Genomic DNA, 27,951 nt, shown 5'->3' with positions numbered 1-27,951 from the left:
AAATCAAGAATTAATTCAGAGTAAGAATATCCAAATATCCTAAGATTCATTCCTTTCCACCTCTTTCTTTTTATTTATTGCAGAGACAGGTTAGCCCAAACTGCTTTTGTAAGCCCCCCGCCATTTTGCAGACCTTAGTCAGAGTGAAACATTCCCCAGGGGTTCAGGCCATGAGAAACACCCTGCCTAGCCACCTGACCACAAGGCACAGGAACATTTTTATCATACCCTGTCAGGCAAAGGCCCAACTGAAGGAACATCCCTATCATATCTTACTGGGCAAAGGGCCCAAGGAACATCCTTGGCCAAACCACCAGACCATAGAAACATCTTATCAATATCCTCCAGGGCAGCAACGCATACTGCCCAGACCCCTCCCCCCGATACCTGTAAGTACTCCAGCCTGTAAGCGGCAGTGAGCACTGGCATTAAACTGGCCCCCAACCTCTCAGGTTTATGCTGGACATAAATGCCTGCAGTCGCTGTAGAGCCGCCCTCTTTCTGTGTGTGTGTGTCTTTCTTTAACTCTCGTCTTCCCTTCAAATACTAACAACAGGGACTTGCTATGTTGCCCAGGCTGGTCTCAAACTCCTGACCTCACGCAATCCCACTTCAGCCTCCCAAAGTGCTGGGATTACAGGCGTGAGCAACCGCCTGGCCTCAATCTCTTTCTTAATCACACTTTGGCTGCTGTTTTAAATCAAATTCAGTTTGCTGCTTAGAGAAAGTAAAAAGGTGTGCAAGTTTGTTGACAGTACTTTCTGGGTTATTACTTTCCTACTCCCTAAGGCACTGATGGCTCCAATTTAATTTCTACTATATAATCCATCTCCTTCAGCCTATTCTGCTTTGGGGGCTTTCTAATACCACATTTGAACCACATAAACAAGCTGAATTAAGGATGAAGCCACTGCCAAATTCTTAATTTTCAGAAAAAATTAAATTATGCCCCCCTAGTGAATTCCTATGGAAGTTCATTAATAATTCATTAATTTCCAGAGCAGTCTTAAATGTCAAGTGCACCACTTAAAAAAAAATCAATGATTTTTCCAAAATCACTAGATAAATCTATTCATTTATACAAAATATTTATATCTTTGTATCTTTTCAGAGGATCTAAGCCATGGTTATTATCTGTAATGGTGACATAAACCCAGAATCCACAGTTCCCTTGCATCCTTTCCTTTTCACTTCTGACAGGTTGCAGTAAGAACGGAGGCTTTGCCATCAGAAAGACCTGAGTGCTAACATTTTCTTAGCCTTCTCCTTATCAGTAAAATTAAGTTACCCTTTTAGCGCATGGTATTTATGAGATAAATGAGTTGGTTAAGTGTCTAGCACTTACTATGCTTTACCAATAATTATTAGTTCTAGCTCTCTTCTTCATCTTCTCATCTATGACCTGGTCAAACCAAGCTCATGTTCTTCCTTCATCTAAACTTTTGCCATTATTTAATTTGGGTGACCATGCAAAATCCTATGCTAAGGGTAAAAAAAACTCTTTTTCTCTCTCTACTCTCACACTCAATGTAGAATACCTCTACAACTAAATGTGAAGGAGTTTTCTCCACACATCAAGCAATACTCCAGAGGACACCAACTGGGTACCCTGTAATTCAATTTAATTCTAACAGTCTTATTTGAGTTAAGAGTCAGAATCCACAGATCAAGGGCTCAGTCCCACAAGACTACTCCTACTCCCCACTTCAGATGCAAATCACAAGTAGTAAGTTGTTACCCATACTTCTCAACAGGCTATACATTCAAGTTCCCACCTTGGGTTCAATTAATTTGATAAACCTTCCATTGGAGAAACTAACAAGACTTACAAGCCAGATTTTAGGCAGAGTTATAGTTAGGCCCTGACCAGGATGCATGCACTGGTGCACTCTGGCCCACTTCCCTGTAGCTGCTGAGAGTCACATAGCATGCTGAACCACCAGCTCCCCACTGTTCCTATAGACAGAATCTCCGACACCGGACCTTTTAACCTAAGAATTGGTTAAGGTGTTTTCCAGATCCTGAATTCCAGCAAAACAGCTGACACCAAACTGTCTGAAGACCCCCACCAAGGAACTAACTCAGCAAAGGAATGTAGTTTCTTCATCTCCCTGTCACCAGACTTTACCTCTCACTTCTCGATTAATCAGCAATCCCCACACTTTAGCCCATCACTTGTCCAGAATCCTTAAAATCTTCATCTCCAAACCTCTCGGGAAGGCAGATTTGAAGTTCTTAAACTAAATATGGCCTAAGAAGGACTCCATACTTCTATATTTGAGTCCTTGTGGACGAACTGTAACCTAGCTTAAGAGGCAGACAAGATTGAAAATCAAACTTAGGAGTATGCACCTGTACAACAGCTGAGTCTTGACCAATTCCAGTGGCCAGCCATTCTTCAACCACTCATAGACTGCTAAGTGTTCGAATAAGGCAAATGCCAACCTGTAGCCAATCCAGCTGTTTCTATACCTTGCTTCTGATTTCCATATATCATTTCCCTTTTTTTGTCTATACATCTTCCATCACGTGGCTGCATGGGAGTCTCTCTGAATCTGCTTTGAGCCTGGGGGCTGCCTGATTTGCAAATCATTCATTGCTCAATTAAACGCCTTTAAATGTAATCCAGCCTAAGTTTTTAACAGATGGTGTCAGAAGTGGGATCCCAAATAGAGCTTCTAATGATCCCCAGGAGCACTGAATGAACAAGCAAGGTACCTGCTGGACCCACTTGTGTCCTTTGATCTCTCAGAGCAGCTGGGGATCACGGTAAGTTCTCTCTCAGATTTCGGAGCTCTACAGATTTGTGTTTTGAGCTCTCGAGTTTCTCTGAGCAAATTTCTGGTCCAAACTGGGTTTGGAAATCGCAACAGAAATCAAAGTGGGTTCAGGATCTGATTAGATGTGGTAATTAACTGGTTTGGATCCAGTTAGAGGCCTCTTACATCCGACTGGGTCAGAAAGAAACTGGTAGTAAATGGTAATATTGCAGGGGGTGTAAAATTTGGCTTTTAAAAATTTGCGAGGATTTTTGTGTTCTACCCCTTTGTTTCATTTTTCTTCTGTGTTTAGGTAGGGGAAAAAAAAAATCATTGGCTAAGTTAATCAAGGGAACCCGAGACTAAAGCCAACATTTTAGGCAAAAATAGGATCCTTAATTTCCGGAAATCTAAGTTCCTTCCAGCTTATATATTAGGCACAGAAAGCAGCAAAGTCTTACAGAATGGCAAAATCTTACTAAAGCTAACTTACAGTAGAATGTTCTGAATAAACCACAATGCATTGAAGTGCATTTAAAAATGAGGGCTCTCAGAAATTAAATCTACTAACCTTTTAGCTTAGTTATTATCCAGATCCAAAAGAAATAGACTGCAGTACCAATTGGCTGACTCTGGATAAGTTACGGGGTACATTTCACTTGAGTAAAGGATGGAACTGGATTAGAGGCCCTCCCATCAGTAAAGTCTCTCTTGGATAAAAAATGGGTTAAAGATGACAGGGCCCAATCAGGGGCAAATTTGAACCTTGCCAGTTTGATAATTTGGTGCCCCCATGCAGCTGGTTGGGCGGCAACTTGCAAAATCAAGAGACTTTTACCTGTGGTTCCACAAAACAGAAAAAGATGATTTTGCTTTGTGTGGCAGCTTGGCCCCCAGGGCTGTGGTGCAGCCAGCCAGGTCACAGGGCCACTCAGAGGAAGGGAACTCAGAAGCCTGGCATGCCAGCAAAAGGGTAAGACTTTCTTACCAGTCAGACTTCTACCTCTCTCTCCCTGTGCAAACTGGTTGAATGAATGGTAAAAATCACTGTTTATCTCCTGTAAAGTTTTGAGTAATGGGAAAAAAGATTTATGAGGCTAGTCTCAAGCTGTAGCCAATTTGGTATGCTTGCTTTATGTGTCTTCCTGTATCATTCTGTCATAAAGACAGCTAACGTAGAATAGAACACGGGCTTGAAACCCCATAAGCCCGCTGCTCAAGACGGCCCAGCAAGCTGGTCAGTAACGAACTTTGCTGCAGGTCCCTCACACAAACAAAAAAAACTGTACGAGGTCTGCATCGTGTTTTATGTCCTTGGGAGCTTGATCCTGTGACCACATGGCTACACTTACTCTTGGTCTCTGCCTTCCAGGGAACAGGAATTTTAAGGTTCATGTCATAGGTAGCTCTAAAAATCATCCTGAGTAGTTAAAACCCTTTGCAAGCTCAAAATTAACTACTCTAGACTCCTTTTGGAAAGGGCAATGGAGGCTGCCCAGTGCTGTAGCTCAGTAGCTAATGTTTTCTCTTTCATAGTGGCAACCTGGGTCCAATACCTGGCTTAGGGAATGAGTTCTTTCTTGTTTGATATCTGCATAACTGTTACTATTTGTTGATTCTCTTCCTCTCCAGGAACTGTGGAATTCTCCTTTCTAAGAGCACCTGTGAGGTTACTTTTGATAAAGTTTAAATGCCAACAATATCAGCCATTTGGCCTGGCTAAAGTTGGGTAATAGGAAATTTAAAAGGACTTTTAAAAAAAAGAGCACTGTGGTTAAAAGTCAGCTTAATTACAAGCAGATACTCAAGCTCTAACAGCATGGGACCCCTTGGGAAAAACAGGAGGCACCAGAGACCCCATTCTGGGAAAAACTTGTTTTCCTCATGAAATCCCAGGAATTGGAAGAGGATAGATTCCTTTCCAAATCTAAGGCTCTGTACTGTTTTGCATTGCAATATCTAACATTTTTTACTTTTGGGGGTATCAGCAACTACTTCACATTATGAAAGAGCTTTGGTATGTAATAATTAGGTAGGAAATATACTTTTAGGGCTGTCTAGTGCCAGCTATGGTGAAATACTGAGCTCTGCACGTTTGGATCAGAGAAGCATGCTCTGGGCAACCTAGGAAGTATGGAGATGTCCCCAACCCCACTGAAAGATAAGACTCCTGTAGGAGATAGGCTAATTACAAATGGGCTGATTGGTTTTGGGTTGCCATACAATTAAATGCACAGTAAAAGCACTGCACTGTCTTTTCCAATAGTATCTCCCTCTTTTGGGGGACCCATAAAAATGGGACCCTTAATTTTGGGGATCTGTTTTTGCCTTCCAGCTGTGTCTGCTTATTAGGCACTAGAAACTGCATGTTTCCCTAGCCAGTTCTTCCAAAGACTCCACCCTAAAGCCAGTAATCCAATTAAGAAACTTAGAAACTATGAAATAAAAAAATCTTACAACTACTTAATTTTTTTCCATCTGTCTGTGTAGTTATATATGTGTTGTGTGTATAGCATTTATGTAAAAAAGCTCTAATTAATTGGCTTAAAGAAAAACAAGCACTTAAACATTTTGAAAGAAAAATAAAAACTGTAGTATCTTTTAGTTCACATAACTTTAGTGATCTTTGGGAAATAAAAACAGCTTGGAAGGTTATTGGTAAAATAAAACCATTTGGTCTAAATTGTGCAGGTCAGATATTAGGTTTCCTAAATGCTTTAAGGTCATAAACCACTTCTTTGACTTTTAAAAAAGAGATTTTATATAAGAACCAATCTTGTATGGTAAATTCTTTTCCCAAAGTAAAATAACTAGTAGTTTAAAAAGAGGCGTGTTTAGGACAAGTCAAAGTCCAAGCATGCCATAGATGGTTTAAGTCATGAAAGAAATTTATGCACCAAAAGTAAAAGCTGCTAAGAGTTACCATAATAACATGTAATTAAAACTACTAAAAAAATAGTTTTACATGCAAGGCGTGTGAGGAAAGTGAAATGTGTTTTTGATAAAAGATTATAAGAAGGCATGGGAGTGTAAGTTTTTGCCTAGAGGTTGAAGGGGTTTTTTAATTAGATAACATAAAACTAAAGGTTTAAGTTGTGTAAGGTTTATAAAAACTAATCTTGTAAAAAGAAATTGTTTGTGAACATATTGACTAAACTTAAAGGGGTGTTATTCAGCATTCCATAAATTAAACCTTGCAATAAAAGCACAATAGGGTTTTCTTAAAGCACTGATCTACTCTTTCACAAAAATTGCAAAGGGTTATATAAGGTTTATAAAAATCTCACCTCATGGTCAAACTGGTTAAGTATAATGTAGTGTTTTAAACCTTTAACATATTTGATAGTCTTCCAAAAATCAAATTTCAGCTTCAAAATTGTCTTTTCTAACTTCTAACTTTGCGATACTACAGAGGGCCCCTGAAGCATCCAAAAGAGAGGTAAGCACAGGATTATTTGACATGTTAAGTTACATGTGAAGAACTGTCAAAATAAAAAAATTATGTTTAACTCTTTCAAGTTATATTTTAGTGAATGTTAATATATATATTCCAAAATTGTATGGGATTTCTAAAATTAACATGTCTGTGTATATGCTATCCATAATTACAGTTATTATGTTGTTATAGACCACAGAAATAACCACATTTCCTTGTCAACTGTGTCTTTAACTGTAACTATTTAAAGTCATTTCCAGTTAATTGCTTAATGCAGTTTCTAAAAACTTCATAAGCATGTAAAATCCTAGAATATGGTGTCTTTTAGGAGATTCATGAAAGGATGGAAAGGACCCTAAAAAGCACTCTTGAATACAGGTTTCTAATAACCTTAGAATCATATCATTTAATCTGGGCAAGAATTGCTGGAACTTTAATAAAAAGACTGACTGGTTCATAAAACTGCTAACCCAAGTAGACAGAAATTAATTGAACACCAAGAAAATACTTTGCCAGATTTTCACGTTAAATCAGCTGGTGCTGAAATTGTTTAAATATACAATTTAAATGAACTCCATAGTCTAAGTCAAATTGCTTATGATAACCCATCAGTTATCAGTGCTATGTACCTAATTTGGAAAAACAACTGACATTCAAGAGGACATAAGTCTAACGTTAATTAAGCATGGACACATGGAGAACCAGGATAGCCACCTTGTCCTTCCTGAGTCCTTACAGCTTTTGTTACTAAAAGTTATGCTTTCCATGACTCATCATGGAAAAGATAAAATAATTCAAATTAAATATATTGGTGTGGTGCCTTATACATTGCTAAAATAATTTTTTTTTCTTTTTAAGACAGAGTCTCACTCTGTCGCCCAGGCTGGAGTGCAGTGGCACGATCTCAGCGCACTGCAACCTCTGCCTTCTGGGTTCAAGCAATTCTCTTGCCTCAGCCTCCTGAGTGGCTGGGACTACAGGCGTGTGCCACCACGCCCAGCCAATTTTTGTATTTTTAGTAGAGACAGGGTTTCACCATGTTGGCCAGGATGGTCTCGAACTCCTGACCTCAGGTGATCCTCCCGCCTCAGCTTCTCGAAGTGCCGGGATTACAGGCTTGAGCCACTGTGCCCAGCCTGCTAAAATAATTTCATAACCAATGTTTAGTTTGTCAAACCCACGTGCCTGAGAAGACAATGAAAGCTTCAGGTATATTCGGCTACCTGATGGGTCATTTAAACATTTGTAGAGGGATTTCATTCAATTGTCATTTTCAACGCATGTTTTCTGGTTGTATAAAAGCTTTCCCATGCAAGAGGACTGATGTTATAACACTAAGTTATTATGCCACAGTGTATTTTTACAGTTCACTGAGGAAAATCAACTCTTTCACAATCTAGAACCCAAAGACTGAATATTCTGAGAACATCAGAGAAAGATTGTCCTTGCTATCCATACTGCAGCAAAACTTCAGGACCTTGTATTTTGGCTTCATAATCTCACAATAGAGAAGGGTCCCTCCACAATCTTGGAACTGTACACCCATTGCAACCCTCAAGGTAAAGCTAACCAGGGAAATTTCTCCCCAGAAAAAGATGGCATCCTTGATGTGAACAGCTTTTCCCAAGATCACAGATCAAGAGTTCTACTACCATGAGACTCTTATCTTTAAATACTTTTCCCTTGTTTATGCCTCTATGAACAACAGAAATGAAAACAGCGGGGAGGGGGTCGTCTGTTGTGTGCACTTATGGGGTATACTTTTATTTGAAAATGATTTTGCAGCCAGCCTTATATATGGATAACCTTATACCTTCATAGATAAAACATGAAGCCCCAATGTAGGTAAGAAACTTTAATGGTACATATGTTGCCTCATAATCAGTCAGAAACAGCACATTGATTCACTCCTTTTAACCCACATAGGTTAAAGAGAACATTGCCAGGAGGCCTTCACTCTTCTAGAAGGGCATCATTTGTTAGGTCCTTTTTTCATGGTTTGGAATAAAAGAGGGAATGATTTAAAATGTATCCTTCATGATAGGCTTTATAGCAGTTTCTACTGTAAAGGCTATGGTTGCACAATAGACTTTAAATTCTCTTGTGAAGGTTATGCTAAAAAATAGAATTGGCTAAACAGAAAAGTATCTGTGCAGCTGCTGGCACTTGTGGCCTATGAAGAAATACATCAAATGTAGATTATAAAAATTCAGTTGTAGGGGATTAACAAAAAATCACTTAGTTAAGCCAGCAGACTCTTCATTTAGCTCATTCTTTGATCTATTTGATTTTAGGTGGTTTGGTTTACTGGGACCCTGGGTAAGAAGCTACTCCAAACTCTTGGTATTATCCTCCCGACAGTCATGATAACAGTCTCCCTGGTGTGCTGTATTCTCTCAGAGGTTTTAAATGTTTGCATGCAACCATCTCTAAAACATCACATGGTCTCTCTTCAACTGGAATGACAAGAGCTGAAAGAAATGTGCAGCCATGAGGACACCATAACCTCTAAATGACATGCTGAAACTGGAAACCCAAAATAATGGTAACTGAGAGTGGCACTAAGGCCCTAAGTTTTAGTCATACTCTCACCTAAGTGAGAACCAGAACAGAAGGGGGAATTTTTTTAATTACAGGAGGCCATTGTTTTGGACTGAGCTCATGCACTAGGCCCCAACAGACCAAACCAAACAAAAGTGGAGCCACTCCTGTTAAATCTGACATAATAAAACTAAAACTTTAAGGAAACACATAGATCCTAGACCAGAACAGACCAGGTTTTGTTTTTCTCCTATAAACAGGACATTCCGGCATAAGGAGGTACCCTCTACTCAGTCCTTGTTCCTGCCTTTGCAAAACTCAGTTCTACTGTTTCCCAGTGGTTTTCAAAACCAAATAAGTATATTTACGATGGTAATAGTGACATCAAGGACTAAAGTTTTGGTCAATCTCTCAAAATTGAAAGAATGACCAAAAGAGGGGAACTGTTAAAGCAAACTAAACATGGCCTGAGAAAGACTCTGTACTTCTACATTTGAGTCCTTGTGGATGAACTGAAGCCTAGCTTAATAGGCAGAAAAGATTGAAAACCTAACTTAGGAGTATGGGCCTGTAACAACAGTTGAGTCTTGGCCAATCCCAGTGGCCATACTTCAACCACTCATAGACTGCTAAGTGCTCAAACTGTGTTCAAATAAGGCAAACGCCAACCTGTAACCAATCCAGCTGTTTCTATATCTCACTTCCGATTCCTGTACATCATTTCCCTTTTTTTTTGGTCTATAAATCTTCTTCCACCACGTGGCTGCACAGGAGTCTCTCTGAATCTGCTGGGATTCTGGGAGCTGCCCAATTTGCGAATAGTTCATTGCTCAGTTAAACTCCTTTACATTTAATTCAGCTGAAGTTTTTCTTTTAACAAGGTTTCATCTTCTCATTTTGCTGCCCTACAATTATTGAACTCTTTCTCTGCTGCGGTTCCCATTGTTTCTGCATATTGGTTGTCGCCTTGCAATGGGCAATAGAACCTGGTAGTCCTTTAACACTGGGTTTGATTAATTTGCTAAGAAGGATTTACTGGATTATTATAAAAAATATTGCAGAGGATACAGATGAACAGCCAGATGGAAGAGATGCAGAGGGTAAGGTATTAGGGTGGTGTCTGGATGTCCATGCCCTCTCTGGGTGTGCCACCCTTTTGGCACCTCCATGTGCTTAGCAACATAGAAGTTTATCAAGTCTGTTGTTCAAGAGTTTTTTGTAGAGACTAATCTCCAGCCCTAGCCTTTCCTGGAGGATGGTGGGGGTGAGTCTCAAAGTTCCACCACTCTAATCCTCTGTATTTCTAGTGAGTCGCCCCATTCTGAAGCTACAGAGGCCCTACCCTAAGTTAGCTCATTAGTATAACCTGTTAAGGGGATCATTATTAATAAAACGTACTCATCACTCAGGAAATTCCCAAGGGTTTTAGGAGCTCTGAGACAAGCATGGGGGAAAAAGACCAAATATATTTCATATTATACTATACCTAGCTTCTTCAGCAATTCATTTCACTGGTCATGTCCTTGGCCTTGAAATCATCTGATACTGCTCCACAAGTGAAATTCTGAAAACTACACTGTCTCACTTTCAGCTACCAGCCTCCATTCCCTTCTTTTCTCCAGAGCCTAGTACTAGTACCTTGCCCAACCCTGTCCTTTTCCTAGTTCAAATCTAACAGTTTCTCCTGGCTTCACGCTGAAATCTTTAACCAGCCTAGATTCTACAGCACATTACTTGAATTACTACCTTGCCCTTCAGCAAAATCCAACCTTCAGCCAGTCCTATTATCTGTTTCTTCCACAGCCACATCTCAATAACGAATCACTGCTAACAAAACAACAGAGTAAAATAACGCCAGCATACATGATAGTACATCATCATATCTCAGACTGGCTCTGTCTGCTCCGTGACAGTCCATGACAATTTTTGATCAGATTCCTCTCACATTCCACTCAGAAACTATTCCATACCTTTCCAAATCTCTTCAAGCCTCATATATAAGCTGACCGTATATATGGCATCTAAGTCAGATCATGATTCTCCTCTTTTTAAAACTTTCCCATTTTTCTTCGAGTAAGAGCCAAAGTCCTTAAACTGTCAGACCAGGTCCTAAGTAATCTGTACCCCCTCCACACACCCCTACCCATGACGGCATCTCTCTCAGTGTTCTTGCTCGCTCTGCTCCAGCCACAGTGGGCTTGCAGCTCTGCCCATAGGCTGAAAAGGTGCCTGCTTTAAGACTTTTTGCAGTTCCCTCTCCTTGGAACAAGTCATTCCCCAGATACCTACAGGGCCAACTCCTTCACCTCCTGCAAGCCTTTGTTCAATTGCCACCTGCTCTGTAAAGCCCACCTTGACCATCTTATTTAAAACTACAGCACCACTCATTTCTGGCCCCAATATCCCAGTCTTCCTTACCTTGCTCTATTGGTTTCATTTTTCCTACACCACTTATCTTCTAACTTCTTATATAATTTACTTGTTTATTATGTTTACTACTTATGGTCCCCCAAGAGTAGAGGTTTTTCACTGCTTTTTTCACTGCATCCCAGGTGCCTAAAACTAAGGCTTGCTGGCACACAGGAGGCACTCAATAAATGTTCGTTGAGGGAATAAATAATTAGATGAAACTATTCCCTCCCCCCTTTGAAAGTGAACCCAAGTTATTGACCCCATTTTCCTTGTATTTTTCTACTGCCATTCTCTTTCCTGTCCCTTCAACTGCTCACTCCATCAAAAGTGCCTGTGCAAAGATTATGTCAGCGAGAGAAATCTAGCATGGCTGACTCCATCTTGCTGCTAGCCTTACTAGCTGGCTATCTTCACTCGTTCCTGGGTGTAGAGCAAGCTAACCAGTGGAAGAATTTAGTTGACAGTTTAACTTTGAAGCCAAGATAATATCCCTCCCTAAAACTAATGTCCTCCTCGTTTGGCGACTGAAATTGCCTTTGTAAAACTAATGAAAGGCCACAAGATTAGAATTATGGGAAGGGCCTAAATTCTGATTAAATGTAGGCACAGTTTCTTTTTTCTTTTTTTTTTTTTTTGAAACAAGGTCTCACTCTGTTGCCCAGGCTGGAGTACAATGGTGCGATCTCAGCTCACTGCAACCTCCACCTCCCAGGTTCAAGCAACTCTCCTGCCTCAGCCTCTCGAGTAGCTGGGACTACAGATGTGTGCCATCGTGCCCAGCTAATTTTTGTATTTTTTGTAGAGACAGGGTTTCACCATGTTGCCCAGGCTGGTCTTGAACTCCTGAGCTCAGGTGATCTGCTCACCTCAGCCTCTCAGAGTGCTGGGATTACAGGCATGAGCCACCGTGCCTGGCCTAAATGTAGGCATAGTTTCTATAATCCCTTACTGTTCAGGAGTCATGGGGCCAGCAGTCACAAGATGTGTGACTTCCCTAATGGTTCCTATGGATAACATCATTATTGTAAAACCTAAGACTGGTCTTCCTAAATATTTTTTATACTGACTCCACCTGGACTTGTGACTCAGGACTCAACCAGTCCATCCAGAGACAGCCTGGGCACACAAAGACCGTTTTCCACACCCTATGATTTCATCCTCAAAGCAATCAGCAGCACCCATCCCCTAGTCCTCTGCCCACCAAACTATCCTTGAAAAACCCTAACCTCTGAGCCTTCAGGGAGAATGATTTGAGTAATAACTCTGTCTCCTGTATGGCCAGCACGACATTAATAAAATTCTTTGTGTACTCCAATAGCACAGTCTCAGGAAACTGTTTTCCATGCAGCAGGCAGGAAGAACCCATTGGGCAATTACACCACTGGCTTCTTTCCTTCATTGTTGTATAGATATGCCATCAAGAAAGTAGGTCTTTATGTGATGTTTGCCCAATTTCTCTTCTTCCTGTTACCAGCAAAGTCTTAAAACAACAGCCTTGGCCTGGCACGGAGGTTCACGCCTGTTATCTCAACACTTTGGGAGGCTAAGTCAGGCGGATCACCTGAGGTCAGGAGTTCAAGACCAGTCTGCCAACATGGTGAAACCCTGTCTCTACTAAAAATACAAAAATTAGCCGGGCATCGTGGTGGGTGCCTGTAATTCCAGCTTCTTGGGAGGCTGAGGCAGGAGAATCCCTTGAACCCAGGAGGCAGAAGTTGCAGTGAGCCAGGATTGTGCCACTGCACTCCAGCCTGGGCAACAGACAGGCTCAGTCTCAAAAATAAAACAAAAACAAAAACAAAACAAAAAACAACCCCCCCCAAATAAAAAAACAAAACAAAACAGAACAAAAAAACCAGCCTCCTCTTTTTCACTACCTCCCATACCAAAATGCTCCTATTAAAACCAGCAATGAGCTTCTATTGATACCTTTCAGGCCTTTCATTCTGTTACACATAATTACCCTCACTACTTGCGTCCTACTTGTTCAAAGTCTTTCAGACTTTCCTTTCTATAACTCCAGCTCCTTTATTCTGCTTTTCTTATCATGGAGGTTCCTTCCTGGTCTTGGTAATAGACTCCTTTTTCTCTTAAATCTGAATGCAGGCTCTATACATTTTATCTGGGCAATAACTTTTATATCCATTAGGTGATGAACCCCAATTTATGTTTCCTGTCCAGATCTTTTTCTGACTCTCAGCATCCACCTGGATTGCTCAACATCTTTTGTATCTGGGACACAAAAGCTCCTACATGGTACTCAATGACTACCTCTTCCTCCTACTCCCCAAATATGTGCCTTCTTTAGAGCCCAAGTTGTCCAAGACAAAAAGCTGTATCAAAGTCAGCCAAGGATCTTCCTATTCCCTTGTACTCAGCAATTTATCAAGTCTCCTAAAATCGGTACTGTGGAGAGTACTGTGTAAACTAGAGAAGCTGTGTAAGAATAAAGAGAAATGGTCAAGAAGATGAAAATGACAAAGAAAAGTTCACAAATACACAGATTCAAAAGAGATCTTAGGTTTCTAAAACTGTAATTAGAAAAATAATGGTGAAAAGACCCAAGACTGCAAAATCAACAGGTTCAATATGTTTAAGGCAAATTAAATTCCTTACATGAACTTGTTTAAATTACAAGAAAAATATACTATTAAGACACAGGGAAAAACAGCTTGTCTTCATAGACCTAACTATCATGCTGGCCTTAGACTTTTCAGCTTTATTACGAACCAGAAAACAACAGAGCAATTAATTGCAGAACTTAAAGAGAAAAGCATGTGACCTAAAAATGGTAAGAAAATTCAATTTGACAGTCATGTTAAGGACATTTTCAAATATTTAAAAGCTCCCAAATCCTGCACACATGCTATGATCTGAATATTTGTGTCCCTCCACATAGGAAGTCCTAACCTCCAAATTATGACATTAGGAGGTAGGGCTTTCGAGGAGGTGATTAGGTCATGAGGGCAGAGCACTCCTGAATGAGAATAGTGGCCTTATAAAAAGAGACTCAAGAGAGCTCATGGACCCTCCATCATGCGAGGTTACAGTGAAAAGAGGGCTGTCTGTGAGCCAGCAAGTGGGCCCACACCAAACACCTTTATCTGCCAGTACCTTGCTCTTAGACTTTCCTGCCTCCAGAACCATGAAAAATAAATTTCCATTGTTTATGAGCCACCCAGTTTACAGTATTTTGCTACAGCAGCCTGAACAGACTCAGACACCACATATCCTTCCTGAGAAATTCCATCGATAGAAGGACTCAAAACTAAGTACTTCAAAACATGAAAGCTGCGGTATACAGAGACTGATAGCAGTGTGCTAACCTGAAAAAGGACAGATAGTGCTTGTTGACTTGGAACAGACAGGTCAACTACTGAAGTAGCTCATTTGCCGCCCTGGCTTTCCTCCAGCCCAGCTCTATGTTTCGTTGTTACAAACCCCGGAGATGTTAACAGCTAAGATGCTCAGATCCTGAAGGGATGACTTGGAGATACTCTTACCTCTACTTACAAGTTTGAACTATACATCTATGAGAAAGCCTCTTTCCTTACAGCACAACTTTTTTTTACCAATAAAAAATTTAACTTTTTGATGTTAAAACCAAATTACCTTGTCCTTAAAGCACAAATTAACTTTTGCTGTTCTTGCCTAAATCTAGAATGTATGTTTGTATGTTGATACACACATTCAATATAACTTAACAACATAACTTACAATTTCCATACCTGAGATAAGATTTTATGTTCTGCCACTATCATCCTTTATGGCCTTTTGTCCAAGTTAGCATGATATATTTCTTCTACTCTTAGTCCCCCTCTTCCTTACTACTGATTTAAAATCTCTCAACCTTCAGAGTACTTCTTAAACTAGGTAAAATTCACACCAATACTAAAATCACCCCATGTGTACATATATATAAATCATCCTGAATAAATTTAAACATGTGAATTAACAAAAATATATTTGCAGTTTCTGAAGGTAATGCCTGGTGAGTGAGCACAGACCATCAAACGATGTCTGAGGACAGAGGAAGCAGTTCCACCTCTTTCCTATCATCACAGTGAAAGGACAATGATTCCTCTACAGTCATTCCATCTTCCACTGCTTCTGTGATTAGTAGCGGGGAAGTACTTCACTATAACACACACACACACACACACACACACACACACACACACACACGTACGTTTAGAGACAGGGTCTTGCTCTGTCACTTAGGCTGTAGTGCGGTAGCACAATCATAGCTCATCAAAACCTCTAACACCTGACTCAAGCGATCCTCCTGCCTCTGCCTCTCAGGTGGCATACCACAGCTCCTGGCCTGAAATATTTACTAAGCATCTCCCAGTTGCCCAACATTACTCCAGGAAATTTAACTCTTAGTTTTCTCAACTAAATTATAACTCCTCCAGGGGTATGAACCAGGGGATTTTCTTCTATATCTTCAGAGTACCTAAAATCTACCAACGTAAAACAGTTACAAAAGAACTTAACAGTGGAGCTTTTCACTGACCCCCTACCAAAGGGTGGACATTACACAGAACTGTAACCCTTTTGGCACCTAGAACAAATTAGTACAATATATGTTTTCACTGTCTTTAGGTAGTTTACAATCTAGTTATAAAAGGGTAATTAAATATTCCAAGATAGGAGACATGTCAGACATGAGTTACAAGTTTATAAACATACTATGTATTAGGGGAAAAAAGAAAAGGCTAACTGAACTGCAGTGGTCAGTTGAAGGCTGCAGGATACCTTTGAAAGAAAAACTTCAGAGCATTGGAAAAGAAGATGGAAAGTCATTCTAGGTTAAAGTGGAAATGGTACTTGGAAAGGCACAGAGTGTCAATATGTAAAGATGGGCCTTTTCAGGGTAATGAGAAATAAGGCTGGAATTCTAGAGGATTTTTTTATTCCTAAGGAGTAACTGAAGTTTTGAGCAAGAAAGTGATATGATAAAAGCAGATTAATATACAGCAAGAAGCATAAAGTGAACTCAGTTGCTTCTGAAACTGTATTTTACTTTATAGAGAAATCTGCTCAAAACAATTATTTGGCTGTTCAGTCTTCTTTGACCTTGGATTTGGTACACAGGAGCCAGCTGAGAACTGCATGAACTTAATTTAGATCCTGGATTACCGCTTTCTGTATTACACGTAATTTTGCATTCTTTACCATTACCTTATGCATACACCATTAAAGAGTTACCAAAAATATGAGTCTGAACAGCTGGATAAGAAATAATTCATTATCTTGGGGGATTTAACACTCCATAATTGATTTGGTTATTCTCTTACTCTTAGAAGCTTAGATTGTCCCCAGTTTTAATGCACTATAAATAGCATCCTCATATATAACATTTTTGTCCGTATTTTAAGTTCTTTAAGAAATTCCTAGGAGTAGTATTACTAGGTTATTGAAGATATATAGGTTACTGGAGATATATATATATACACATATATATATGTACATCTCCAACAAACTAGTTATGTAACGTACATATATATAATCTCATATATAAATATTTATTTATTTTTTTAGAGACAGGGTCTTGCTATTTTGCCCAAGCTGGAGTTCAGTGGCTATTCACACGTGTGATCCCACTACTGATCAGATGAAAGTTTTGACCTGCTCAGTTTCTAGACTGGGCTAGTTCACCTCTCTTTAGGCACTCTGGTGGTCCTCTGCTCCAGGGAGGTCACCATATTGATACCAAACTTAGTGCAGACACCTGATCAGCACTGCACACTACAGCCCAGAACTCCTGGGCTCAAGTGATCCTCCCACTTCCCCACTAGCTGAGACTACAGGGGGACATAACTATTTTTAAGATACTTAATATAACAATTCTTTAGCCCTGATTCTGGTTTGACAGATATGGCCTCAGAATAGTGGAGACAGGATTATATCAAGCACATCTGTGATTGCACTAATACATATTCTTCTATATTCACTGAAAAGTTTAGCATACTCTGCTAGAATGACAAACTGGGCAGTCACTTTCATTATACGGTGAGAATCATTATCATGGGTATGTTACCACCACATAAAGTTGTTCACATTACAACATTTTCCATATTCTGAACTTCAAGCTATCACCAAAGTTGCACAGAGTTATTTACACAACAAAAAATAATTTGTACTTTCTTAATGGAAAAAAGTATATTTTTAAAAACAGCTCTGATATTTTTAAGTCCTAAGTAGTATCAAACATATTCAATCACCTCAACATGAATGAATTCCTATTTCCCATTTTGGCTAAATTTCAGATCCTATAATCCCCAACATAAGATGAAAACCTAGTAAAGTAAGTGCTATCCTTGTTTCTACTGTGGCTCAACGCTTACACAAAAACTTTACCTGACACAGTTTAGAGCAGCTCTGTTCAACAGATTTTTCTGAAATGATGAAAATGCTCTATATCTGTGCTGTTCAATAAGGTAGCCACTGCGCACAGCTGCCTACTCAACACCCGAAGTGTAACTAGTGTGACTTAAGTACTAATTTTTCTATTTAATTTAATTTTAATTACTTTAAGTTACAATAGTAACAAGCAGCTGATGGCTACTGTATTAGACAACATGGCTTCATAGTATACAGAAAGACTTCCACTTTTTCTATAGTTACAAAAAAGAACAATAGATAAAACAGTGTTAACTAAATTACTGGTTAGATAAGGTAATGGAAAGTGTTGGCTGCCTACTAAGCATCCACTCCTCTCTTCCCTCTTCAGAGGCCCTGTTCTGCTCAGGTAGCTGTCTACCAGCGCCCCCAGCTCCAATGATGGATCCCGATCAAAAGGATAGGGCTCACAGCATTGTGTGGCTGGCTGACTGTTATTGGTCCAGGGACGGGCATGTGACTTAGGGAAGTCTAAGGATTTTGAGAACTTACATTCCATGGTTTGGGGACCTAATTCTTTCTCCTAAACTGGGGGTGAGCAAGGAAACATGGATTCTGGGGGTTCTAGCAGCCACTCTGTAACCTTAAAGTGACACGGTTTGGCTGTGTCCCCACTCAAATCTCATCTCAAATTGTAATCCCCACGTGTTAAGCGATGGACCTGGTGGGAGTAGCTGGATCAGGGGGCAGTATCCCCCTTGCTGATCTCATGATAGGGAGTTCTCACGAGATCTAATGGTTTTAAAAATGGTACTCTCCCCTGTGCCCTCTCCCTGCCTCCTGCTGCTGCCTTGTGAAGAAGGTGCCTGCTCCCCCTTTGCCTTCCACTACGATTGTAAGTTTCCTGAGGCCTCTCCAGCCATGATGAACTGTGAGTCAATTAAACCTCTTTTGTTTATAAATTACCTAGTCTTGGGTAGTATTTTTACAGCAGTGTGAGAATGGACTAACACAGGGAGCCCGCCTAAGGACAAAGCTGACACGGACAAGGCAGAGCGGGAGCTCTGAACTGAGGCACTGGAGTGTGCTCTGCTTGCAGACTTCTTGTTACTATGTCCCTCTTTATTGTTAATGCCAACTTGAATCCAGTTTCTGTTACTTGCAGCTGAAAGCAGCTTACTGATGAAGCAAGGTGGGGGTGGATAGACAGCATCCAATACTCTAAGGCTCTCCAGAACGCAGGAAATACCATCTGCCCTTTCTCACATTACATGTTAATCCCCCAAGCAATGTTTACTATATGAAGTCTTTCATACTTGAACTGATAAAGGATCATTTTAAACTAGAGATTAGTGCCCGAGATTAGTGCCACCTATCACCTACATTCAAGTCTAAGCTTTTTGTTTATTTTTTAGAGACAGAGTGTCACTCTGTTGCCCAGGCTAGTCTCGAACTCCGGGGCTCAAGTGATCCTCCCACCCTAGTCTCCCAAAGTGCTGGGATTACAGTTGTGACCCACTGTGCCCAGCCCAAGTCTAAGTTTTGAAATTTACCACTGCACTGCTAACTACAAAGCAGGGTTTGCAGAATTATTTGAATTCTAAAGCACTTTGGACTTATGTTGGTCAGCTGCGTGACAGACTGTGAAAAGAAAGGAAAAATACAGAATGTTTAGAAATCTACTATCAAAAGTCTGCCAAAAAAATAAAGTACAGAGAGGTGAATAAGAGGAAGATACATTTTGAGTTATGGATTAGAGGGCAAAAAGCATACACCAGTGAGTCATTTGGTAACATAAAGGTTAATCAATTTGCAAGAAAACTGCAAGGGCCCAATGCACCAGAATGTCAGGTTTAAAAAGCAGTCTAACAGGCTCGAGAAAAGACTTATGGTATAATAGACTAAATGGTAGAAAAGATGGAAAGGACTCCACCTTAGCAGACTGGAGAGAGAGTCTTCTGCTGGCCTCAAGGAAACAAAGTACCATATGATGAACTGCCTACGGACAGGGCGGCATACAGGGAACAGCCTCTAGTCCCTGAGGGAGGCCACCAGTCAACAGGAAGAAGATAGCGCCCTCACTCACAAAGGCACAAAAGATGAACTCTGCCTACAACCTGAATGAGTTTGCAAACAGATTCTTCCATAGTTGAACCTCCAGATGAGAATGGAGCCTGCTTGACACTTTGAGATGCTAAGCAGCAAACCAGCTAAGATGTGCCCATACTCCTGACCCAGAAAAACTGCAAGATAATAAACCTGCGTTGTTTTAAGCTGCTAAATGTGGGGGTAATTTGTTACACAGCAATAGAAAATACAAGCCTACTCTCCTTAAGAAACCTTCCCAACCACTGCATGAGTAAGGATTATTTTCATCTTCTCAAAGTCTTTGTCACGGGGACTACAAAAATGGAAGGCCACACAGACCCTGAGTACAACTGTATAAAAGCAGCAACCTTAGGTTTAGTCATAGTTGTCTGCATTAGAACTACAGAATGCTAAGACTTGGAAGGAAACTGAGAGGCCCCTTAGTACCATCTTTTACGTTTACAGATAAGGAATGCAAGGACATGTAATATTTCATAACTTGTTCCTGATCACATAGCGGATTAAAGGCCAAAAGAAAAAGAAAAAAGAACTGCTAATCTAGTGAATTTCCCACATCTTCACAAATTGCTCATATGTATAAATTGTGTCTTTTCCCTGAAAATAAAGGATTGAGAGCCAAACTATATAAATTTCATTTCTATCTTCTATCATGAAAATCAGTTTTAACACAAATTTATTGTTACTAGTTAACTAAAACATGCTTAGCAATAGGAATTTACTTGATAAATAAGGCCTATTGTTTGTTAAACCAAAAAAAGACATATGAGAAATTATACATATATTTTACACCAACTAAATCGCAATAGAACCTGTTTCGGCTTGGCTTTGGTGAAAAATACTAGTAACCTTCTCTGTGGGGTTAACTAGTTTTGTCAGTGTTTACTGTATCAAGCATATTTCAGAAAATGTCATTTGATCATCAGAGTATCAGAAGCCATGTTGCAATAAAGAGCTCTTGTATTCTGGGTCCAATTTTAAAATATCTTTTTAAAAACTTGCATTTACAGCGATGAAGATGGCAAGAAAAGTAAAATAAAAACTTGCACTTAGAACTTGACATAGGTCTGCTTTATTTTATACAGTGTGCCACACAAATAAAATTTTTCTTAACATTATATATGACATTCATTTGGCAAACACTACATTGCAAACCCATCACTGTTTATCTAATTCCTCTAATTTTAAGAAATGACTCAAATTACAATGCAGCTTACTAAGCAGCTCAAACTAGAACAAGAATTGCAGTATTTCAAATAGCAAGGAAGAGTTACTATAATTCATGCTTACATTAAAAATCAAGGAATCCAAATAAAATACCATGTTTAATTCAATTTATCAAGTCCAAGAAGTTACAAAGGCAATGTAGAAGAAGTAAGTAAAAATGGGGAAGCCCTAATTTTTAAGTCTGCCTTGAAAACAATTTTTTCTTATCAATGAGACTTTCTAATAGGACTCATCTTGCCATTGGCATCCACAAAATCTAACCACCCACCTCCACTTCTCCAGGAGGATCCCTTCCTAATGTCTGATGCCTCTTCCCTCACCTCCATTCTTTGCCCACTGCTGCACATGCTTAAAGTCCGCCACCCTTTCACCCACAGAGGTCACAGACCACTGCTACCATGGTTAATTCTCAGAAGTAATAAACTCAGAACCTGAAAGCACATAATGCCTACAAGACTGTTCACTATTTCAAACTTCTGCTCTGGTTTACATGAATTAAAAAAAAAAAATCACTCTATTTTTTCTGCTGTATCAAGGCAAAAAAATTCTACAATCACATTTAAAGGCATGGACTAATGACTTCACAAGACATTGCAGTAGCAGTTTCAGTTGTGTTAAGAGAAGCTAAAAATTAGCAGGTTCTGTGCTAAGCACTGTATCATCTCATTTATTCTATAAAATCACTCCATGAGGAAATTAAAACACAAAGTTTGGTCACTTACTCAAGGATGACATACTTAGTAAATATAACATAACCAGGTTTTGAACACATGCCATCTCTTTGTGCTCTTAAGTGCTGAAATATTCTAGTCATCCTCCTAGTCAGGTTGCATAACTTGGTGGCCCATGTTTAAGCGTAGAGTTTCTATTAAGCCCAGTAGCAAGCCCAAAAGCTGTTTCTTAAAAGAGCGGTTACCTGCAAAGGATGGAAAGGCTTTGCTCCAAAATCCTAAGGTTCTACACTGTAATTATCTCCTATAGGGCCTGCCAAAGGTTCCTAACAGCATTTCAATCTGCCACTGACATTTCAAGCACCAGAAGATCTGCTGGGTCATACGGCCTGAGTGGCAGAGCAGTTTGCACAGCAGCCTGTACCTGTTGTAGAGGCGCCTTTTGTTCTGGGATCCACTCAAAACTAGCAGCATTTTGAGTCAGTCAGTAAACAACCTGAAGTAGCACACCCAAATGAGGAATTTGTCATCTCCAAAATCCAAAGAGGCCCACTAAACCTTGCTTCTCTCTTTTTGTTATAGGTGGGAACATGCCCTACACCATGCCAGTGGACCCCTAGAAATTTCACAGGTGGAAGGCCCCTGAATATTTGTGGATTTCCCACCCTCTGACATGCAGATGTCATACCAGTAAGTCTAGAGTAGTTGTTCCTTCTTGCCCACCAGGTCCAATCAGCATAATGTCATCAATGTGATGGGCCAGTATGATGTCTTGTGGAAGGGAAGGGCAATCAGGGTCTCTATTTGTTTGCTACAGCTGCTGTAATAGAGAACTACAAACTGAGGAGCTTACAAAACAGAAACGTACTGTCTCCAGCTCTGGGGTTAGAAGTCCAAGATCAAGGTGTCAGTAGGGTTTGTTCCTTCAAAGAGGGTGAGGAAGAATCTGTTTCATGCCTCCCCCCTTGCTCCTGATGGTTTACTGGAAATGTGTGACATTTCTTGGTGTTCCTCTACTTCAGTTTCACACGGCATTCTCCCTGTGTGAATGTCTGTGTTCAAATTCCTCCTGTTTATAAGGACACCAGTTGTGTTGGATTAGGGGCCCAGCCTACTCCAGTATGACCTCATCTTATCTAATTACATTTTTAACTACCCTATTCCCAAATAAGGTCATACCCTGAGGTACTAAGGGCTAGGAATCCAATACATAAATTTTTAGAAGACACAATTCAACTCATAACAAGATCACAGAGATCTTGTTATGACATAGTGTTGGAGAGTTGACATTCCCGAGGTAGGACAGTGAAGGTGTATTTTTGGCTTTGCTAGTTGAAAGAAAACTGCTTTTGGTGATCTTTACTAACAGATACTAAGACAAAGTATTCAGCAGATCAATAACTGTATGCCAGTTACTAGGGGATAGGTTCTCAAGTAATGAAATGACATCTGGAACAGCAGCTGCAATTAGTCACCACTAAGTTTATGATAATCCACTGTCATTTTCCAAGATCAATCTGTTTTCTGCACAGGCCAAATAGGAGGGTTGAATGCGAATATGTCAGGAATCATCACCCCTGCATCCTTAAGTGCACTAATCTCTGCAATTCCTCCGGGAATGAGGTATTGCTTTTGGCTCACTATTATTCCAGGAAGAGGCAGCTCTAGTGGCTTCTACTTGGCTTTTCCTACCACAATCGCCCTCACTCCACAGGTCGGGGAACCAGCGTGGGGATTCTGCCAGTTGCTGAGTATGTCTATACCAGTTATGCATCCTGGAACTGGCAAAGTAACCACAGGATGAATATGGGGACCCACTGTGAGGAGGACCTGGGTTAAACTTCCATTGACCACCCAACCTCAACAAGTCCCTACTCTGAATGGCGGGCCAAAATGACACTTTGAGCGTCCTGGAATTAGTGTCAGTTCAGAGTTAAGAGTTCAGTAATCCGTGAGAAGTCTAATTATTTCCTCTTCTCCAATGCACACTTACCCTGATAAACCATAGGTCCCTTCGGGAAAAGCTGAGAAAAAAATTAACGGTATAAATTCTTGGCAGCGCAATGGGGTCCTTCCTCAAAAAGATCCAGCCTCCCCTCAGTCAAGGGGTTCTGGGTCTGTAAAGTGACTCAAATCTGGGAGTCGACTGAGGGACCATGACTCTTTCTTTGGTAATTAAAGTAAGGCTTCCACTCACTTGACCTAGAACTCTTCTGCTTATAGAGATCAAGTCAGAATTCAGTAGACTGCCCATCGAGTTCTCTCCTAGGGACACCATGACCACCCACCCAATTAGGACCCCCAAGTCAGGCTGTTCAGATTGTTGCTTTGACTCCGCTGTCCCCCATGATGGCGACACACCCACTTACTCTTTGGTGATCACATGGCCCCTGCCATCCTAGATCCAACCATCCCTGCTGCAGCTAAAGACCCCCAGTCAGTGGCAACAGCTCCCACTGCAATCTCTGACCTGAAGAGAAAAGCAACCCCAGAGCTCTTCACGGATTCCTGAGGAGAACCGGCAATGTCTTGCAAGGTAACTACCTCAAGGGAGGTCATTACAGGTTCTTCAGGCAAAGCAGAGTTAACGTCCTCAAACAGAGATGGAAGAATTGCTTCTACTGGCAAAAAAGAGTGAGTCAAATTTAGGAGTTTAACATCCCCAACTTCATCAGGATGTTCCCATATGGCCCTATTCCAAATGTGCGGATCCCATTCCTTCCCAATCAATGCCCTCATTTTAATAGCAGACCAAGGTGAAGAAGGGAATTCAGTTAGCACTGTAATTCAGCCACCTACAGGATGAGACTCTGGATTTGGTTTTCACCAACCTCAGCTCTGCAGCTACAAGAGATACGGGTTTCTTCAGGGCAGACAGAGAAACTTTTCAGGTCACTTATGTGGAGCTTCAATCGGGAATTTGAAGCCTTAAGCTCCCCTTTTCTTTCTTTTCTTTTCTTTTTTTTTTTTTTTTTTGAGACAGTCTCACTCTGTCACTCAGGTTGGAGTGCAGTGGTGCGATCTCGGCTCACTGCAACCTCCACCTCCTGGGTTCAAGCGATTCTACTGCCTCAGCCTCCCGAGTAGCTGGGATCACCCTTTTCTTTTCTCACTTTACCCAGCACAGTTAAAAGCAACCAGCCTATCTTATTATACTCATTAATTTGATTAAAATGTTCTAAGGTATCAAATACCTGATCATTCTGAATCTTGTCTATAAGCATGAGTGGGAGTATCTAATAGTGATCTTTTGCATATCTCTGTTGCCATATCACACCAGGGACTATCAGTGCCCTCTTTTCTACTGGGAATACTCATTATTGCCTTTGAATTTGATCAGTTTAGAAAATCAATTCCAGAAACACTATAATCAATTCAGAAAACTCATCCTTAAGATTCTGCTCACTAGAAGCACTCTCAGCACCCAAATTTGAATCAGTCAGGGCTCTACAGAGACACAGAACTGATAAGAAAAAATATATAGATGTAGATAAAAACAAATATCTTCATCTACATATAGACAGATACAGAGATATTGGTTTTTTAAGGAACTGGCTCACACAACTGTAGGGGCTAGCAACTTCAAAATGTGTAGGGTAGATCTACAGACAGGAAACTTAGGAATTGATGCTGCAGTTTTGAGGAAAATACTGTCTTCTTCAGGACACCTCAGTCTTGGCTTTTTTAGCCTTCAATTGATTGAATGAGGACCACCCACATTATTTAGGGTAATATCCTTTAGTTTAGGTCAACTGATTATAGATGTTAACCACGTCTTCAGAATACCATCATAGCATCAATCAAACTAGTATCTGATTAAATAACTAGGTATTATAGCCTAGCTAAACTGACATAATAAAACTAATCATCACACACAGTATTACTCACAAAATCTTATTTTCAACTGAAGGAAAAACCTTTTAAACAATAATATTTTATTTGTTCCTGAAAGACAATGAAATTTCAGTAGGAACACTTCCCTGAGTGGAACAGAGGAAAAGTCCTTCATCCAAAACTATTTGGAGGAACAAAGCTTCCACGAACCACCTCTCTTCACAGAACACTATCTTAGGAAACTATAACATTGTTTCTACATTTTTTAAATAATCTCTATGTTTCAAAAATATAATACTCAACTCTACAACAGAAATCACACTTTAAAATTATACCTCTGAGAGAAGTGCTCTCACTTTCTTACAAATGGGTTGAAATAAATCCTGCATGTCCTTTCCTTGTCTTGGTGGAGCTCACATTCCAGCAAGATAACATCCTTATCTAACTGTTTTCTCTCGGCACATCATAACCAGGCATTAAGAAGTATCAAAACACTTTCTGAAAATCTACTATTTGCTAGGCAACGTCCAGTTCTGAGTATGGCCTTCTAGCCGGCACTGTTTCATTATTAGCAGAGTCTGGTCAATCAGCCAGACTGCCTGGGTCCAAATCCTGATCCCACTACTTAACAAGCTGCATGATCTTGGCCAAGTTACTTAACCCTCATCTGTAAAACAAACACTCATAACTATACCACTGGGTTCGGTTAGAATCAAACGAGTGCAAATGAATAAAGCACTAACCTTGGCACCTAAAAGGTACTCAAGTATTAGCTATTATTATTTTGATGTCCAGAAAACCAGAGATTACTCAGGTAATAACGAGGGAAAAATAACACCAATGGTAACTTTAAAATCATTTTTATCTGGCTCATTTACTTCTTACATTAACTGCTTTCAAGAATCCTTCCCCTCTATTCTCAAATGAATTTACACGACTTCTAGTTAAGTTTTATAAAAACTAAAAAATGTAATCTCTATATATCCCATCATCGTGGAGTTTTCATAAACACATAGTTAAGAGGCTTTTAATCTAATAACATTTTTTTGTTTTGTTTAGTTTTTTTTTGAGACAGAGTCTCGCTCTGTCGCCCAGGCTAGAGTGCAACGGCGCAATCTCGGCTCACTGCAACCTCCACCTCCTGGGTTTAAGCGATTCTCCTGCCTCAGCCTCCTGAGTAGCTGAGATTACAGGCACGTGCCACCACGCCCGGCTAATTTTTGTATTTTTAGTAGAGACGGGGTTTCACCATGTTGGCCAGGCTGGTCTCAAACTCCTGACCTCGTGAACCAACCGCCTCGGCCTCCCAACGTGCTGGGATTACAGGAGTGAGCCACTGCGCCCGGTGTTTAAAAACATTAAAACATGTTTTCAAAAGTCAAAATTACACTCATTTTCTGTAAAATGACAACAGCAATTATCTCAAGAAACTTAAGCATCAGGACCAGGGAATGTAACTGCCTGGTTCTAATGCTTGTATGTGCCTATAATGCATTCGATCTCTAAGACCTACACCTTTGCAGTTGTCAATATTCATGAAATGAGATTAATTCTCAACTTAGCTCATTTCATATAATAACAAATACAAGCAGTCATCAGAAATTGATGGCTTATCCTTATTTGTGAAAAACAGGCCTCATTCTTGGTTCAAAGTTTGTAAGGGGTCAACAACCTCAGATGGGCTAATGCTCACAATTTAGAAGTGATTAGATTGGAAAGTACAACGCTGCAAATGCAGCCTTCCCCAAAGCCAGGTCTACTCATTAATATACCTGTGCCTACTGACAAGAAGGCAGGCTGGTAAAGCACATTTTCAAAGCTGTTTTAAATGAATCAATTTTGGTAAAGAGTAATTCAAGACGGATTGTAAATCTGATCAGTTTTACAACCTTGGAAGGTGGGGACTTGACGCACGACGTTAATATGCACATGCTTCAATAATCTATCCACAGGTAGTTTTGACCCTGATCTCAGGTTGAAAGTCCTCAACTATGGAGCTTTCGAGTTTCAGTACAGTAGGCGCTTTCACTCCCCAGTAGAAATCTGGGGTGATGGCCAAAAAAAGTGTGTTGTCTCCCCCAAACTACACCATGCCAAGTTCAGCCAACGCAGACTAATGCATCCTTAGGTATTTGTCAAGAAGAGGTATAGGCTGTCCCTTTTCTCAGAATCTAACAGGTAAGAATGGTCTCTTGTGGCTTCCCAAATACGGTGGTAAGGACCAATCTGCCAGTCCCTAATAAGAAATTGCTAATTTTTAAAACCATTCCGACCGCGGGCGCTTCCAGGCCCCTCTTCAACTGGCTTCCGAGGAAGGGAAGAGAACACGGTGAAGGGTTACAGCAGAGGAGGCTGAAAAACAGTCCCAAAGCAAGATTTGCCAGGACACTGGCTCGACCCGGAAGGGCGGGAGGACCTCTCTCGGCCGCCGGGGTCTGTGGGGTCGGCGACTGTGGACGACCCCAGTCTGGCGGTAGTACACTGCCACAGTCGGAAGAGCGGCGCACGCGAAGCAGTTGCCGGGTTCGCGCCGCGAGTCAGCTCCCGGACACACGCCCAGGGTTGAAGGTGCCCTCTAGACCCCTCCCGCTGCCCCACAGAGGCCTGGGGCCCATGCTAC

The 27,951-nt window shown here is 40.6% G+C and overlaps 1 protein-coding gene across 2 annotated transcripts in view; it reads right to left on the bottom strand.

Moving 5' to 3' along the window:
• Positions 1-27,951, bottom strand: part of FAM210A (family with sequence similarity 210 member A) — a 60,560-nt gene that overhangs the window by 32,345 nt on the left and 264 nt on the right.

The sequence above is a fragment of the Pongo abelii genome, chromosome 17, assembly GCF_028885655.2.
Source record: "Pongo abelii isolate AG06213 chromosome 17, NHGRI_mPonAbe1-v2.0_pri, whole genome shotgun sequence".
NCBI classification, from domain to species: Eukaryota; Metazoa; Chordata; class Mammalia; order Primates; family Hominidae; genus Pongo; species Pongo abelii.
Note: the sequence above shows the minus strand (reverse complement) of the source record. Positions and strands in the feature narration are given on the sequence as shown.